This window comes from Ursus arctos, unplaced genomic scaffold (genome assembly GCF_023065955.2).
Source record: "Ursus arctos isolate Adak ecotype North America unplaced genomic scaffold, UrsArc2.0 scaffold_21, whole genome shotgun sequence".
NCBI lineage: Eukaryota > Metazoa > Chordata > Mammalia > Carnivora > Ursidae > Ursus > Ursus arctos.
In genome coordinates this window covers 51,629,865-51,647,146 of record NW_026622886.1, presented here as the reverse complement: position 1 = coordinate 51,647,146, position 17,282 = coordinate 51,629,865, and the positions used below count along the sequence as shown (strand labels likewise).

Here is a 17,282-nt window from a genome sequence, read left to right as displayed (position 1 = left end):
AAAATTTGTTTGGAAGTGGTGTATTTAAAATGGAAATTCCACTCGGTTTTCTCTTTCATTAATTAAAATATGTTCAAAAGGCCTAGCAGGGATTCCTAGATTCCTCACTGTTTGTGTGTGTTCATTAAAAAGAAAAAAAAAAAAGGCTTACTCCCAATCTTTTGTCTTTCTGCCTTTCTCTCAGGTCTATATCTATTACAGTATACATTCATTAACTGCATAGTGCCTAAAGATTTTCTGTATCATCTAATTTTAAAGGTCATTCTTTTTACTCTGAAGAAATAATGATTTTTAAAGAACATCTAGTCTGTTGTTTGCTCAAATCAGCAACCTTCTTCTCTTGGTAAATGTAGTTTTCTCTTGCAGTAACCATGTGGTATGATTATGAAGGTGACATTAAGTCTTACTTCTTTGACCCCTACTGTTTGGTCAAAGGTTGGGCTTCTGAACCAAGTCATAATGCACATCTCTTAGCCACAGTTGAAGGGTGCAGGTATGAGCCTCTGACCAAGATGGGCCAAATCTGAGCTTTTTCCCAGGATGTTGGATTTGAGAATAGAGAGAAAACAAGCACAATCTCTTTTGGAGCTATATATGCAGAAACCACTGGCAATCATATTTCCTGTTGTCAAAAACCAAGTCTGGGATACTGAAAAAAGATATGTTGGAGAAGCTATAAGTTTTAAAGATAGAAGCTTGGCAGTAATCATTTTCTTGGTTCCAGCTGTCTTGAGCATTCTGCTTCATTCTTGCCCTCCAATTAGTTTGTTCCAGCTGAGCTAATGAATGAGCCAATACATTAACCCTCTTGCTTAAGTTTGCTTAAGGTGTAGTTCTGTCATCTACAATCAAAAGGGTACTGAGAAATACATCTCTGGTTCTAAGAAGATTGTATTTTCCATTACTTCTGTTGTGAAATCCTCTATGTTTTATTATTTATTTGGGGAGATTTTTTTCTAATAAAAGAAAAAAATTTCTTCTAATAACGAAAAATTTATTTGTTAATTAGAGGTGATAAAATAGAAATCATCTCCATAAAATCACCATATGGAGATAATTAGTAGTAATATCTTGATATACTTATTTCTAGTGTTTTTCTATGCCTAAATAAAAACATATATTTACAAAATGGGGATTTAATGGTCTCTGTATTTTTATCCTGCCTTTTTGATGAATATTACATTCTGAGAAATTTTTCACATTATTAGATATTGTAGTACAAAATAATTTTAAATACATAGTACTGCATTATATGACTATATCATAATTATATTTGTTATTCCTCTGTCATTGGTCAGATTATCTTTAATTTTTTACTCTGTCTTGAAAATCTTGCATGTATATTGTCTGTATTTCAGATTTCTTCCTTTGTAGAGTGATACATTTGGAGTTAATAGGGGATAATAATCTTTTAAACTCTTTATTCACATTATCATTTCTCCCCAAAGATTTGTACCTGCTAAGAAGTAGGTTGAGAGCCTACTTCAGCAATCTTCCTCTCTTGGCAACCTCAAATCAAGAGGTTTGCCTGAGAGCCTCCAGAGAACTGAATGAATTTGAAGGGGAGCATTTCTGAAATGGAGGAGGTGGGGAACAACCATCCGTGGAAGGGAAGTAGTAATTTAGGGCAGGCAAAAAATTGTCACGTGTTTTTTCTAATTTGAAGTAGAACCTTTGCTGAGGTGTTCTTCCTCCCCATCTTCATATATAGAATATTAGTTTTGTCATATTTATTTACCAGTCTCACATATATGTTGAAGACACTAACTCCTTTACTACTGTATCTATGTTCAAAATATTTTCCCCAATTTGCGGTTTTCTTTTTAATTTTACCTATCATATTCTGCAACATGAAAGTAATGATTTTTGTGACCAACTTCATGGAGCTTTTAAATTGTGACTTTATAGTTTTATTCTTTATTGTGAGTAAGTTTTATTCTTAGTCCTTTTCCATTCTAATACCTAAAGAATATCCATGAACATGTATTTCTAAAATACTTTATCCATCTGAAAATTATTTTTAGTGAAAATAATAGGAGAGGATCTAAATTTCTCAAATTTGTTTATTAATTTTCTTGGCCCCATTTAGTGAGTAATCATTTCCCTTCTGATCTGTAACCATTTTATACTACACTATTATATAAAACATAGTCCTTGTCTCTTCTGAGATCTAGATTCATATGTAATCTGTCTTCTGGCATTTTTTCATATGTCCTTTGACTGAATAAATGCAAAATGGTACTTGTGATCATCACTGAAAACTGTGTCTTCTTCCACTATTATCTATCCACTTATGGAAACAAGAAACCCAGGAGTGATTCTCGTCCTCTCCCTCTCCTTTTCCCTCCACCTCCTCTTTTCAATTTTTCATTTATGCAGCAAATACCAAGTGCCTACTGAGTGCCAGGCATTATTGTAAGCTTCTGGAATATCTCAGTTAAAAAATATATTTAATGTACATATATATCGTATTATATACATAGTATGTATATATATGTTATATGTGTATATAAAATTCCTACCATTGTGAGGCTATCCAGACAATAAATAATAAGCAAAACATACAAGTAAGTTCTGTAGTAAGTTAAATAGAAATGAGTGCACTTACCAGTGCAATAGAGGAGGTTAGGGTGAATCTGAAACTCCAGAGTTGTGGGGAGTGGGTTGCACTTCTGAGTAGGGTAGTCAGGGTGTAGGCATCATTGGGAAGGTTTGATATAGGTGAGTGGATTATCAATGTAAATATCAGGGAGAAGGGCATCCCAGGCAGAGAGGATAGTCAGTACAAAGGCGTCAAGTGCTTTGTTGTATTCAAGAAACAGCAAGGAGGCCAGTGTGACTTTGTCAATATAATAAATGGAAAATAGTAGGAGAATATTCATGGAGGTAAAGTGGGGCCAAATCATATAGGATTCTGTAAACCATTGTAACAGATTTGGCTTTTACTCTGAAGAAGGGGGATCATTGGAAGATTCTGAGCAGAGGATGGCATGATATAATTTACATTTAAAATTAACTTTGGGGCACCCAGGTGGCTCAGTCTGTTGAGGATCTGATTCTTGATCTCAGGTCTTGATCCCAGGGTTGTGAGTTCAAGCCCCACATTGAAACTTAAATTGAATTTTTTCAATAAATTGAAAAAAAAAAAGGAAAAAAATAAGATTAACTTTTTGTCTGGTTGTCCTGCTAAGAATAGTCTAGGAAAAGTGTCTAAGCAGTGGTTAGTTACTACTGTGTTGCAGATTAAGGGAAGAAGGAAACTGGCTTGGGTAGCAATGCAAATGGTAAGAAATGATGAGATTTTGAAGGGTGAGCTAACACAATTTGCCAATTGATGGATATTGAATTTTAGAGAAGTGATTCCCAAGTTTTTTGACATAAGCAGCTGGAAAGATGGATTTGTGATCAGTTATTTGAAGGAGTAGGTTAAAGTAGGAGTTCAATTGTGTGCGCGTTACATTTAAGATGCTTTTTGGATATTCAAGTGGAAATGTAAAGTAGGTATCTGGATAAGCAAGTCTGATATACAGGTTAGAAATATGAGCAAGAGATTGATACATAGATGTTTATTTATTATTTATTTATTTATTTATTTATTTTTATGATTAAGTTGATCACCTTATTTTTAATTATTTAAATTTAATGGCTCATCACTTCCGTATAACACCCAGTGCTTATCATAACAAGTGCCCTCCCTAATACCCATCCCCTGTTTAGTCATGCTGCACCACCCACCTCCCTCCATCAACCTGCAGTTTGTTCTCTATTGTTAAGAGTTTCTTATGATTTGCTTCCCTCTCTTTTTTTCAGTTTTCCTTCCCGTATGTTCCTCTGTTTTTTTTTTCTTAAATTCCACATATGAATGAAATCGTATGGTATTTGTCTTTCTCAGACTGATTTCACTTAGTATAATACACTTTAGCTCCATCCATGTGGTTACAAATGGCAAGATTTCATTGTTTTTGATGGCTGAGTAACATTCCATTGTGTGTGTGTTTGTATGTATATCACTTTTTTTTTTTAAGATTTCATTTATTTATTTGAGAGAGAGCGAGAGAGAGTGCGCGGTGAAGGTGTAGAGGGAGAAGCAGACTCCACTGAGCCGGGAGCCAGACACGGGACTCGATCCTAGGATCCCAGAATCATGACCTGAGCTGAAGGCATACGCTTAACTGAATGAGCCACCTAGACACCCCGTATCACTTTTTCTTTATCCATTCAGCAGTTGATGGACATTTGGGCTCTCTCCATAGTATGGTTATTGTTGATAATGCTGCTATAGTGAGAGGCATGTATCCCTTTGAATCTGTATTTTTGTATCCTTTGGATAAATATCTAGTAGTGCAACTGCTGGGTCATAGGGTAGTTCTATTTTTAACTTTTTGAGGACCCTCCATACTCTTTTCCTGAGTGGCTGCACCAGTTTGCATTCCCACCAATAGTGCAAAGGGGTTCCCCTTTATCCACATCCTTGTCAACACCTGTTGTTTCTTGGGCCCTTAATTTTAGCCATTCTAACAGGTGTGAGGTGGTATCTCATCGTGGTTTTGATTTGTATATCCCTGATGATAAGTGATGTTGGGTATCTTTTCATGTGCCTATTAGTCATCTGTATGTCTTCTTTGGAAAAATGTCTATTCATGTCTTCTGACCATTTCATAACTGGATTATTTGGTTTTTGGGTGTTTAGTTTGATAAGTTCTTTATAGATTTTGGATACTAACCCATTATTGGATATGTCATTTGCAGATATCTTCTCCCATTCCATAGGTTGCTTTCGGTTTTCTTCATTGTTTCCTTCGTTGTGCAGAAGCTTTTTATCCTAATGAAGTCCCAATAGTTCATTTTTGCTTTTATTTCCCTTGCCTCTGGTGACTTGTCTAGAAGCAGTTACTGTGGCTGAGGTCAAAGAGGTTGCTGCCTGTGTTCTCCTCTAGGATTTGGATGGATTCCTATTTCACATGCAGGTCTTTCATTCATTTTGAATTTATTTTTGTGTGTGATATAAGTAAGTGGTCCAGTTTCATTCTTCTGCATGTTGCTGTCCAGTTTTCCCAACACCATTTGTTGAAGAGACTGTCTTTGTTCCATTGGATATCCTTTCTTGCTTTGTCAAAGATTAATTGACCGTATAGTTGTGGGTCCATTTCTGGGTTTTCTATTCTTTCCATTGATCTATGTGTCTGTTTTTGTGTCAATACTATACTGTCTTGATAAGTACTTTGTAGTCATCTTTGTAATATCGTCAAGCTTTGTAATATGGCTTGAAGTCTGGAATTGTGATGCCTCCAGCTTTGCTTTTCTTTTTCAGGATTGCTTTGGCTATTTAGAGACTTTGTACAAATTTTAGGATTGTTTGTTGTAGCTCTGTGAAAAATGCTGGTGGTATTTTGATAGGGATTGCATTAAATGTGTAGATTGCTTTGGGTAGTGTAGACATTTTAATAATGTTTGTTCTTCCAATCCATGAGCATGGACTATTTTTCCATTTCTTTGTGTCCTCTTCAATTTCTTTCATTAGTGTTCTGTAGTTTTCAGAGTACAGAAACTTTGGTTTGGTTTATTCCTAGGTATCCTATTGTTTTTGATGTAATTGTAAGTGGGATCAATTCTTTGATCTCTTTTTCTGCTGCTTTGCTATTGGTGTATAGAAATGCAACTGATTTCTGCACATTGATTTTATATCTTGCAACATTGCTAAATTCATGCATTAGTTCTAGCATTTTTTTTTTTTTTTGGTAGAGTCTTTCTGGTTTTCTATATAGGGAGTATCATGTCATCTGCAAATAGTGAAAGTTTGATTTCTTCCTTGCTATTTGGGTGCCTTTTATTTCTTTTTGTTGTCTGATTGCTGAGGCTAAGACTTCCAGTATTTTGTTAAGTAGTAATCGTGAGAGTGGACATCCCTGTCTTATTCCTGACCGTCGAGGAAAAGCTCTCTGTTTTTCCCCATTGAGGATGATATAAGTTAATACACAGAGGTTATTTAAAGGCATGGTACTAGATGAGAAAACCTGGAGCATGAATATAGATAGAAAAGGCATGAGCCCTGGTATTCTTAAAAATCAAGAGATCAGGAAGTGAATAACAATTAATGGAGACTAAGGAAGAGCCACCAGTGACATAGTAGGAAAGCCAGGATTGTGTGGTACCTGAGTAACCAAGTGAAGAAAATGCACATGACGTTTGGAATAGATAATGGTTAAAAGATGAGAACTGAGACTTGATCATTAGATTTTGATACGGAGGTCATGGGAGAATTGAAAACCCAGTTTTAGTGGAGGTTCTGGGGACAAATTTTGGTTGGAGTGAATTTGGAGGAAAATACAGGAGAGGAATTGGACCAAGAGAGCAGAGGCAACTCTTTTGAGGAATTTTGATGCAAAGGTCTTTACAGAAATGGAGCAATAGCCAGAAGGGAAAGTTGGATCAAGAGATTTTAGTAAGATGGGAGATATAACACATGGTGAAAGGAGAGGGGAACCACACGATAGAGGAAGAAACACAGATGATATAGAAGGGTTGGGGGAAGCTGCTGTGGGTCTTGAGTGCATAAGAAGGAAGGGTTATAATGAATGAGGTTTGGTGAGAACCTTGTCACTTGTGTGTAGAAGGAAGACAAGAGGACATAACTGCCTTTTCTGCTCTCTTAAGCTGGAATTCTATATCTATTTTCAAAAGTGATGGGGCTGCTAATTTTCTTTGCTGTGGTATTGTTCTTGCCTGATACTTTGATTTTGCCTTATAAAATGGGTGGGTAACGTTGTATCTTTATTCTGTACTTTGACAAAATTTGTGTCAAAGAAGAAGGCTGAAGAGAAGAACAAGAATGAATTTTGTAGTTTTGGGTTCAAAGATGAAGCTAAGCTTTATTAGCTATATAAATACATAATTTTATACATAAATTGAAGTCATGCATGAATTGATACATAATTGGAGTCATGCATGTAATAATAGTGCTTACTTGGCTATGCTGTTCTAAGGGTTCATGGACAGGACTGGAGGAGATAATGCTAAGTGAAATAAGTCAAGCAGAGAAAGACAATTATCACATGGTTTCACTCATTTGTGGAACATAAGAAATAGCAGGGAGATTGGTAGGCGAAGGAAGGGAAGAATGAAGGGTAAACAGAGGGGGAATGAACCACAAGAGACTATGGGCTCCGGGAAACAAACTGAGGGTTTCAGAAGGGAGGAGGATGGAGGATTGGGGTAGGCTGGTGATGGGTATTAAGGAGGACACGTATTGCATGGAGCACTGGGTGTTATACGCAAACAATGAATCATGGATCACTACATCAAAAACTAATGATGTACTGTATGGTGACTAACATAACATAATAAAAAATTTTAAAAAAATAAGGGTTCAATAAAATAATATGCAAAAGGATTGATTTCTAAAATCACTTTATTTTCACATTTGAAAATATTTTCTTTTTAAAAAAACTCAATATATTCTGTCCTCAAGATTTTTAAAAATACTTTTCTGTATTTTCACATACCTAAGATGAAATATGTACTATTGAAATGATCATAAAATGATTAAAAATGCAAAAATCCAGTTTATATCTTTCTGTGAATGCATATTCAGTCACAGTAAAATAAAGATTCCAAATAGTTCTAGAATAGGGCAAAGAGTCTCTTTGTCAGAAAACTACAAACTCTTATTTCTTCTCATTAATAGCCTCTCTGCTTAGCTACACTGGGAAAACCAAAATGATCATAGGTGATAATTCCCCAGGTCAATTGATCTCAGTCTGGCAGTCCCAGATCTCTGCAGCATCACTTGGTCACTGCCCTCTGGGGCCGTGATTAACTTTCACTCTTACTGTGACACTGTTTTTATAAAGCTATTGGTGTGCGTCTGTAGTGATCCTGAATAAGGTCTGATGCACTGACTCTGAATCTTCAGTGATGCTGATCTCTTAGTTCCCTTGGCACAACAGGTAGGTGAGGGGGATAAGAATGGTAAGAAAATCAGAGAACAAAGGTTTCTCCAGTGTAAAAGTAGAGATGGTTTTGGTGATGTGATGAAGATTTTCTCAAGTCAGATCCACTCTCTTATAGCAGTCTCTTAATTGGGCTTCTTTTCTTGTTTGGCCTTTCCTTCCAGCCTGTCTGTCACATTGGCAAATGAATCATCTTCCTCCACCACTGGTCTCATCCATTAATTCCTTGCTCTAAGTCTTTATTCCCCTTTATTTATTAACAGTACTCAGTACTCCACCATCTGAAGTTAGAGCCTGAGGTCAGATAAAACTAGTCTCAACTTTCCTTCTCATCTTATTTTCCACTGTTCTCTTAAACATTTTCCATTCTCTGGGCAACCTGCAGTCTTTACCATTGTCTTAGAGTAACTTGAACTTAACTGTCATTTCTATATTGTGCTCTCTGCTTGAAATGATTCTTCAGACTCTCTTTGTGTATTATAATATTACTGTTTATAAAAGTGCTGCTCAATGCCACATTTTCCATCTTGTCTTTCTGATCACTACAGCTGTGGCTTTCTCCTTCCACTTTACTCAGGTATAACTAAGTCTGTGGCATTCATCTTACTGTGTTTGTTGATACTGACTTAAGATGTGAGATAGGGAATGGGATAGGCTGGTGATAGGTAGTAAGGAGGGCACGTATTTCATGGTGCACTGGGTGTTATACGCAACTAATGAATCATTGAACTTTACATCATAATATAATAAAAAAATAAAAATAAAAAAATAAAATAAAATGTAATAAACCAAAAAAAAAAAAAAAGATGTGAGATAGGCATTGTCTTACCAAGCAACTAACAAAAACAGATGCTGAGTAAATATATTTTAATTAGTAAAATAATTAAATAAGGCACAGTAGAATAGAAAAAACAGAACTAGGACTACATTGGTCTAAGTTACCATCTGCATCCATAACTGATTTTTTGACATGCATAAATTCTCTTTGTGTTTTCCATTTGTACAGAGTTAGTAACAGTTATAGCTAAAGATGCTAAATGAATCTTGAAAAAAATGGGAGTTAGGGAGCAAGTTATTTCCTGAAAGATAGGTATTTGTGGGTTTCCTCCTCTTTTTAGGTAAGTTTAATCAAATTTTTTTCTGGATGAGCACATCTTTGGAAGCACCCCACCCCGTGCAGGGGCAAATGACCAGTATTATTTGAGGTGGTCAAGGCTTTTTTTTTTTTTTTTGAGAATTTATCCACGACTTTGGCTGTAGGGAGGTTGTGGAAATGGCACAGCCCTTCTTATTATTCGTCAGGACAAAAACTTCTCACAAATCAAGCCCTGAGCAGTGTCTCCACTTCGGAGCAAAATTATCCTACAGGGAATGTCCTAATGAAACTTTTCAAGCTATTGGACACCAGCATAGACATGAAAACCTAAACTGAAACTGGTTCTTCTTAATTATCTCAGAATAATGGATTCAAAATTAAAAAAAAAAATAACACTTGGAACTCAGAACGGGGACATACAGCTAGCTGGTCCTGACTACTTACTAGGTACCACTCATTGTGCCCTTACAATGTGGTAGGTCCTGCATTAGGTACATATTATGTATATCATCATATCACGTAGGTCCCACCATGCCCTGCAAGGGAGGTGTTGTTATCTCCTTTTACAAATGAGGAAACTGAGGCTCGGAGAGGTTAAGTACCTTTCCCATGCTCATATAGCAAGTTGTAGTGGAGTCTGGATTCAAAAACAGGCTTCATAGACTTCAGAGCCCAAGCTATTCACAGCTCTATTGTGGCCTTCTCAAGTTAGAGTAGTAGTTATAACTTCAGGGTAATTTCCATTTGCATTGCATTATAAAAAGCAGTCTTTCCATTCATTATCATATGCGATAGTCACAGGAAATTGTGAGCCTGCTGGGCAGGAACTGAAGGAGTTTGCCTTTTCAAATTGAATCACTTATTCAGAGGTGGAAATGGGATCTTTATGTTTAATTTTATCTGAACTCTTCTGAACTTTCCCCCTCTGTCCCTGTACGGTTTATTTTCTCTCTCTTCCTTTCATTATCATAGTATGTGTGTGTGTATCTATCTATCTCTCATCTATCTATCTATCTATCTATCTATCTATCTATATTTTTTAAGTAGGCTCCACATCCAGTGTGGGGCCCAACATGGGGCTTGAACTCATGACCCTGAGATCAAGACCTGAGCTGAGATCAAGGGTCATAAACTTAACCAGCTGAGCCACCCAGGCACCTCAGTATGTGTCTTTTCTATTTTCTCTTTTCCTTGTGTCTTTCTCTCTTTTCATATTGCTTTCTACTTCCTCTCTTCCCTATTTCTTTCTACCTCTCAGATTATTGCAAAGCTTCATGAAATTCAGTGTTAGGTGTAGGTTTGCAGAGAAAAGTTTCCTCATCCCCAAGCAAGGTATATGTTTTAGAGGATGGGGTGCCTCTGAATAGAGACCATTAGTTATGGTTATTATCAGTTTTGATATAAGAGATAAATATTCTTCTGTGTGTGTGGAATCTATTTCAAAGATGGCAGAGAAACAGTGTCAGAGTCACTGGTTCCTGAGTGTGGAGTGGTTATTAACCAATGTTTCATTCTGGAAATATTTACGGACTTTAACACTTAGTAACTTAGGGCAATACAAATAAAACTTTTAAGGTATTATGGTTAATAGCAAAAGACTACAGTTTACAGATTAAGGTGTTTCCCCCTCATATTTAAAAGGACACAGCATGGGGCACCTGGGTGGCTCAGGCAGTTTAAGGTTGGACTTTCAATTTCGGCTCAGGTTGTGATCTTGGGTTTGTGGGATCCAGGCCTGTGTCAGGCTTGTACTCAGTGAGGAGTCCCTCTCCCTCCCTCCCCCTTCTTGCTGTCTCTCAAATAAATAATAAAATCTTAAAAAAATAAAAGGGACACGTTACATTCCATTCTCTTCCTGAAATCCTTGACTTTACTGGATAATACTGGTCCTTCCTTTGAATTTCTTTCTTTTTTTTCCTCACACATTCAGCAAATAATTTTCTCTACTGTTTGTATGGCATGTATTGTATGCTACCTTATGTTGTAGCTATCACATGTGTAATTTATGTCTTTCTGATGGGTTTATTGAGTTTGTGACTTATAGAAGTTAGAAACCAAAACCAAAAACAAACCCTGACCATTATGTACTGGAACTCTCAAGGAAATCTTTATAAAAATAATTGGGAACATTATTTGACTTTTGAGAACAGCCAACTATAGAGAGGCAGAAATGATGATGTGATAAACGAACTTCTTTCAATATTGTACTGCTGTTGGGTTCTTCCGAATGAGCACTAAAATGAGAAGAGTGAGCACTCGAAGTGTGGCAGCAATAAATGATGTCATTTCTTGTTTGTTTGTTTGTTTGTTTCAAGTTTTTATTTAAATTCTAGCTAGTTAACATGTAGTGTAATATTGGTTTCAGGTATAGAATTGAGTGATTCATCACTTACACGTAACACCCAGTGCTCATCACTACAAGTGCCCTCCTTAATGCCCATCACCCATTTATCCCATCCCCCCACCCACCTCCCCTCCAGCAACCCTCAGTTTGTTCTCTATAGACAGTTAGGAGTCTCTTATGGTTTGCCTCCATCTCTCTTTTTTTTTCTTCCCTTTTCCCCTATGTTCATCTGTTGTGTTTCTTAAATTCCACATATGAATGACATCACATGGTATTTGTCTTTCAAAAGATTTCATTTCTGTATACCATTTACTTCTAACATTTAATTGGTCACGTTATTGTTGTATGTAGTTATTATTGTCATGCAAAATAATTTGTGCAAATAATAGGTGGTTTGTATAAATGCTGTATTTGGTGTCAGTTTTACCTCAGAAAATCACATTTTTAATTATGATATTTTACTCTTCTTTCTTAGGTTATATTTCACAGGAACAGTAGTTTCTGGATCAAGAATCCAGAGACCTAGGTTCTGGTCCCTGTTCTGGCACTTGTGTGACTATAAGCAATTCAGTTTACATTTTTGAATCTCAGGCTGTTCATCTGCGTAATGGTCAGTCTGGAACAGGCTGTCTCTTAGATAGAAATATTGGTATGATTTCACTGGGTGAGTATGCTTTCCACACAGAAGTCTGTATGTTTCATCAGTAACCCATGCATATTTATCCCACCAGTCCTCTTCCTCCCATCTGTCTCTCACACAATGACAACACAGGTGGTTCCTTTTTCTCCAGCCCAGGCTCAGAGATTTCTGACTGAAGAGCTTCAGGCTATAGAAAGCGTGTGTCTTGAGACTATGGACTGTAGACTCAGGAGGTGACAGCAAAATCATTTGATTCAGTTGCATATGGAGAGACTCAGCTGAGTATTGGCGAGCTAGAATTGGGGTCAGATCATAGTGAGCGCTTTTTTAAGTTTTGGGGTAGAGATATGTTTTAGGATAGATGACAATATCAACTGTATTTTTTTTTTGAGAAGATTCTTCAAATTCCTGGAGCTGGTTCTGCAAAAGGAGAAGAAATGCCAGTAAGCCTGTATTACATTCCAGCACCTTCTGAAGGAATAAAATTTCAGCAGCTGTTTTCAGGGCTTACCCTCTACTGGGGAATTCATTATGGTGGGTATCTGGACAGAGCAATGGAATCTTCTCCACCACTTTCATTCCTTCTCCTCCCAAATACAAAACATAGCCAAAACTTAAAAGTCACTAACCCCTTGTTTTTTAAAGATTTATTTTTAAGTAATCTCTACACCCACTGGGGGCTTGAGCTTAGAACCCTGAGATCAAGAGTTACATGCTCTACCAACTGAGCCAGCCAGGTACCCCAGCTACCAACCCTTTAGTATCTGCATGTGATCAAGCCAAGGTGATAACTCTGGTGCCCTCCTATAATATTACTGAAGTTTGACATTCTTTTCATTTCAAAATGGGCTAAAGCTTAAAAGTACAAATGATCTTGGAGATAACCATATACCTGCATGGATTTCAGACACATTGAGTACGATGATGTCAAATATCAGAGCAAGTTACAATAAAGTACCGAATACTTTAAAAAGATGGAGATACTACCGAGCAGAAAAAGGGAGTGGATGGCTGAATCACTGATGAAGAAAAATGTAATATTTTAATGTTTCCAAGTGCTGGCCATAAGCATTTTATATGTGTGGACAAATAGAAGCTGTTTCAGGTGTATTTCACATTCCTTGTGGTGATATAGGGCCATGCTTTAGCAGAAACTAGGGCGAAATCCCAAATACTTGTATATATCTTAGGTCCTGATAAAAGTCTTGCAGGGCCAGGTGTTGGTTCCAGAGGGAACTTTATTGAGTCGAGTGGCCAGTAGAGATCTCTGTATGATTTTGATAGTACTTTTAAAAAAATGGGAAGATGTAGTTGATGAATCTGAGGACATTATGCTAAGTGGAATAAGATAGTAAAAAATAAATCAATACTGTCTGATTCCACTTCTATGAGGTTCCTAAAGTAGTCAAATTTATAAAAACAGAAAGTAGAATGGTGTTTACCTGGGGCTGAGGGTAGGGGGAAAGGAATTATTGTTTAATGGGATTGAGTTTCAGATTTACAAGGTGAAGTTCTAGGGATCTTTTCCACCACAGACAAATATACTTAATAATACTGAACTGTACACTTATGCAGGATTTAGATGGTAAATTTTAATGCTGTATTGTTTTTACCACAATAGAAAAAATGGGAAGATTCAGGAAAGCAGTGAACCTGATCTGATGTGATGAAATAAAAACATGAAATTCTATCTTTGATAAAGCCCATTCCTCTCCTTTTACTACTCTCATTTGGTTTTGGTGTTTTCTTATTCCTCAGTTTCATTGCCCCTAATCTCAATCTGTGTCCTGTTCTACAGTGTGTTTCTCCTTAATTCATTCCTATCTCATGTTTCAGAAAACTTTCACTCCTAAATGGTGATCCATTGATTAATCAGTTTCCCCACAATCCTACTCCCTGAATGTAAACTGTACAGAGAGAAGAAATTGAAAATGATCATAAAAGGGAGATGAAATGTGTTGATATAGGAAAGTAGAGTCAGATATAACTTGTAAAACTATAATTTCCCTTTGTGCGTAATTAAATTTTATTTTCACCTACTATCTCTTTGTCTTTCATGAGCAAATATACCTTCTTGCTTATATATTCTGTTTCTTGTTATAGGCACCTGTGAAGCTTTTCTTCTTGCCAAATTCTCCTATTAATTTTAGGCAATGAGAGGTTTTCCTGATAGTTCCAATTATAATATGATCTCCTGAGTTGTGCTTATGTCATCATCATTGTCACCATTATCATTATTACTTATGAAGTCTGAAGAATTGGATTACCAGGTAATTCTCATTTGTAATGCAACATAAATAATTAATACCACTATAATTCCTGATAATCATAATTTCTTCCTCACATTGTTAGTTCTCATGATTTCAGTGGCAGCCCAGTTGGCTGGATCCACGGACGGAAGGAATCACTCAGTGTGTCTGAGTTTGTGTTTCTGGGACTCACTCATTCATGGGAGATCCAGCTTCTCCTCCTGGTGTTCTCCTGTGTGCTCTATGTGGCAAGCATGACTGGAAACATCCTCATTGTGTTTTCTGTGACCATCGATCCTCACATTCCCCCATGTACTTCCTACTGGCCAGTCTAGTCTCTCTTTCACTGACTTGGGGGCCTGCTCTGCCACCTCACCCAAGATGATTTATGATCCTTTCAGAAAGCACAAAGTTATTTCCTTTGGAGGCTGCATTGCCCAGATCTTCTTCGATCCATGTCATCGGTAGCGTGGAGATGGTGCTACTCATCGCCACGGCCTTTGACAGATATGTTGCCATTTGTAAGCCTCTCCACTACTTGACCATTATGAGCCCACGAATGTGTGTTTTGTTTCTGGCTGCTGCTTGGGCTCTTGGCATTATTCACTCACTGTTCCAACTAGCATTTATTGTTAATTTACCCTTCTGTGGTCCTAATGTATTGGACAGCTTTTACTGTGACCTTTCTCATCTCCTCAGACTGGCCTGTACAGATACTTACAGATTGCAGTTCATGGGCACTAGTCAACAGTGGGTTCCTTTGTGTTGGCTCTTTCTTCATACTCCTCATCTCCTACATCTTCATCCTGTTTACTGTTTGGAAACATTCCTTAGGTGGTTCGTCCAAGGCCCTCTCCACTTTGTCAGCTCACATCACTGTGGTATTTTTTTTCTTTGGTCCAACCATGTTTATCTATACATGGCCACATCCCAGTTCATGGATGGACAAATTTCTTGCTCTCTCTGATGCAGTTCTCACTCCTTTTTTAAATCCAGTCATCTACACATTCAGGAATAAAGAGATGAAGACAGCAATGAAAAGAGCTTTCAGGCCATTAGTGATTTTTAGAAAGATTTTGTAAAAAATGCTGTAAGATTTTTATCGGGATCATCATGTAGCTTGTATCTGAAATTTTAGAATTGGCTTCTTTAGTGATTCTGCAATTGATTTGTGTTCCACACCTTTTAAGAATGCTCCTCTTTCCTTAGAATCATGAAGACTTAGACAAATAAAACCTTAATTGAAAACTTACGTTGATTCATATGGGGTTGCACATATATGTGCTACTTTTAATAATTTCTTTGCCTCAATTTTTCAGTTTATCATTATTCAATTTATCTACATACTTTCTTATAATTTTCTCTTCGATGTATCCGACATGCTAATTATTTACTTACAATTGATAATCTCCACTTTTATCAATAATGGATCTTTTTCTTATTCCTTTGGTGAGTTGGGAAATATTCATATCTAATTTAGGTTCTTTTTTTTTTTTTTTTACAGATTTTATTTATTCATTTGAGAGAGACAATGAGGCAGAGAGAGCGCAAGGAGAGGGAATGGCAGAGGGAGAAGCCGACTCCCTGCTGAGCTGGGAGCCCGATGTGGGGCTTGATCCCAGCACCTGGAGATCATGACCTGAGATAAAGGCAGAGGCTTAACCATCTGAGCCACCCAGGCGCCCCATTTAATCCAGGTTCTTCAGGTCTATTACAAGCTAACTTTTGCTTTATGATTTGGAGGACATAGTTATCTTGTTCAGCAGGAAAATTTTGTGTTCAGATTGTTCTTCAAATAATTAAAAACAATCTGATTTCAGACTAGAGGAGTACTGATCTCTCCTGCTTCATTGTGTTCTCCCTTCACCCCTTTCTTTGATAATCTTTTTCTTAGATAATTGCCTCACGATCACTCAATATTTTTTCTATTGGTGAGGTAACCCTTTCTGGGAAGAATTTTGAAAAGCATAAACCAATGACACCTTCTGATTTTCTTTTGATCACATACATATGCACATTCATGAACCAGTAATTCATTCTTTGTTTTATTTTTTTGTTCTCTAAAAATTTTTTTTTTGGCTTACTAATATATGGAGTTGTGCTTACTCTATATCTGGCATTGTTTCTAGGAATTCATGAAACCACCCTAAAATGGATGGCCTAGAAGATTTTATATATATATATATAAATTTTATATATATATATAAATTTATATATATAAATTTATTTTATTTTATTTTAATTAAAATTTTTAAAAAATTTTATTTGAGTGTAGTTGACAGATAATGTTACATTAGTTTCAGGTATGTAGCACAGCAATTCAACTTCTGTATATGTTATGCTATGCACACCATAAGTGTAGCTACTAGCTACCATCACCATACAGTGTTGTTATGATACCACTGAGTATATTACCAATGTGGTGCCTTTTATTCCCTTGATTTATTTACTCTGTGACTAGAATTCTGTGTCTTCTACTCACATTCACTCATTTTCCCCAGCCTTCACTCCCCTCCTCTCTGGAAAACCATCGATTTGTTTTCTGTATTTGCAGATCTGATTATGTTCTTTGTTTGTTTATTCTCATTTTATTTTATTGAGTTTTTAAAAAGTTTATTTAAATTCCAGTTAGTTAACATACACTGTAATATTAGCTTCAGGTGTACATTATAGTGATTCAGCACTTCCATACAACACCCACTGCTCATCAAAAGTGCACTGTTTAATCCCCTCACCTGTTTTATCCATACCCCCCGCCCCCATTCTGGTTACCATCAGTTTGTTCTATATAATTAAAAGTGAAATAATATGGTATTTGTCTTTCTCTGACTTATTTCACTTAGTATAATACTTTCTAGTTCCTTCCATGTCATTGCAAATGGCAAGATTGCATTCTTTTTATGGCTGAGTAATATTCCATTATATATATATACACCACTTCTTCATTACTTATTCATTAGTCCATGGTCACTTGGGCTACTTTCATAGCTTGGCTATTGTAATT

At 36.5% G+C, this 17,282-nt stretch overlaps 1 pseudogene; it reads left to right on the top strand.

The window, feature by feature from the left end:
- The first annotated feature begins 371 nt into the window (after positions 1-371).
- LOC130544463 (olfactory receptor 4F3/4F16/4F29-like) lies at positions 372-15,360 on the top strand (annotated as a pseudogene).
- The last annotated feature ends 1,922 nt before the right edge of the window (positions 15,361-17,282 follow it).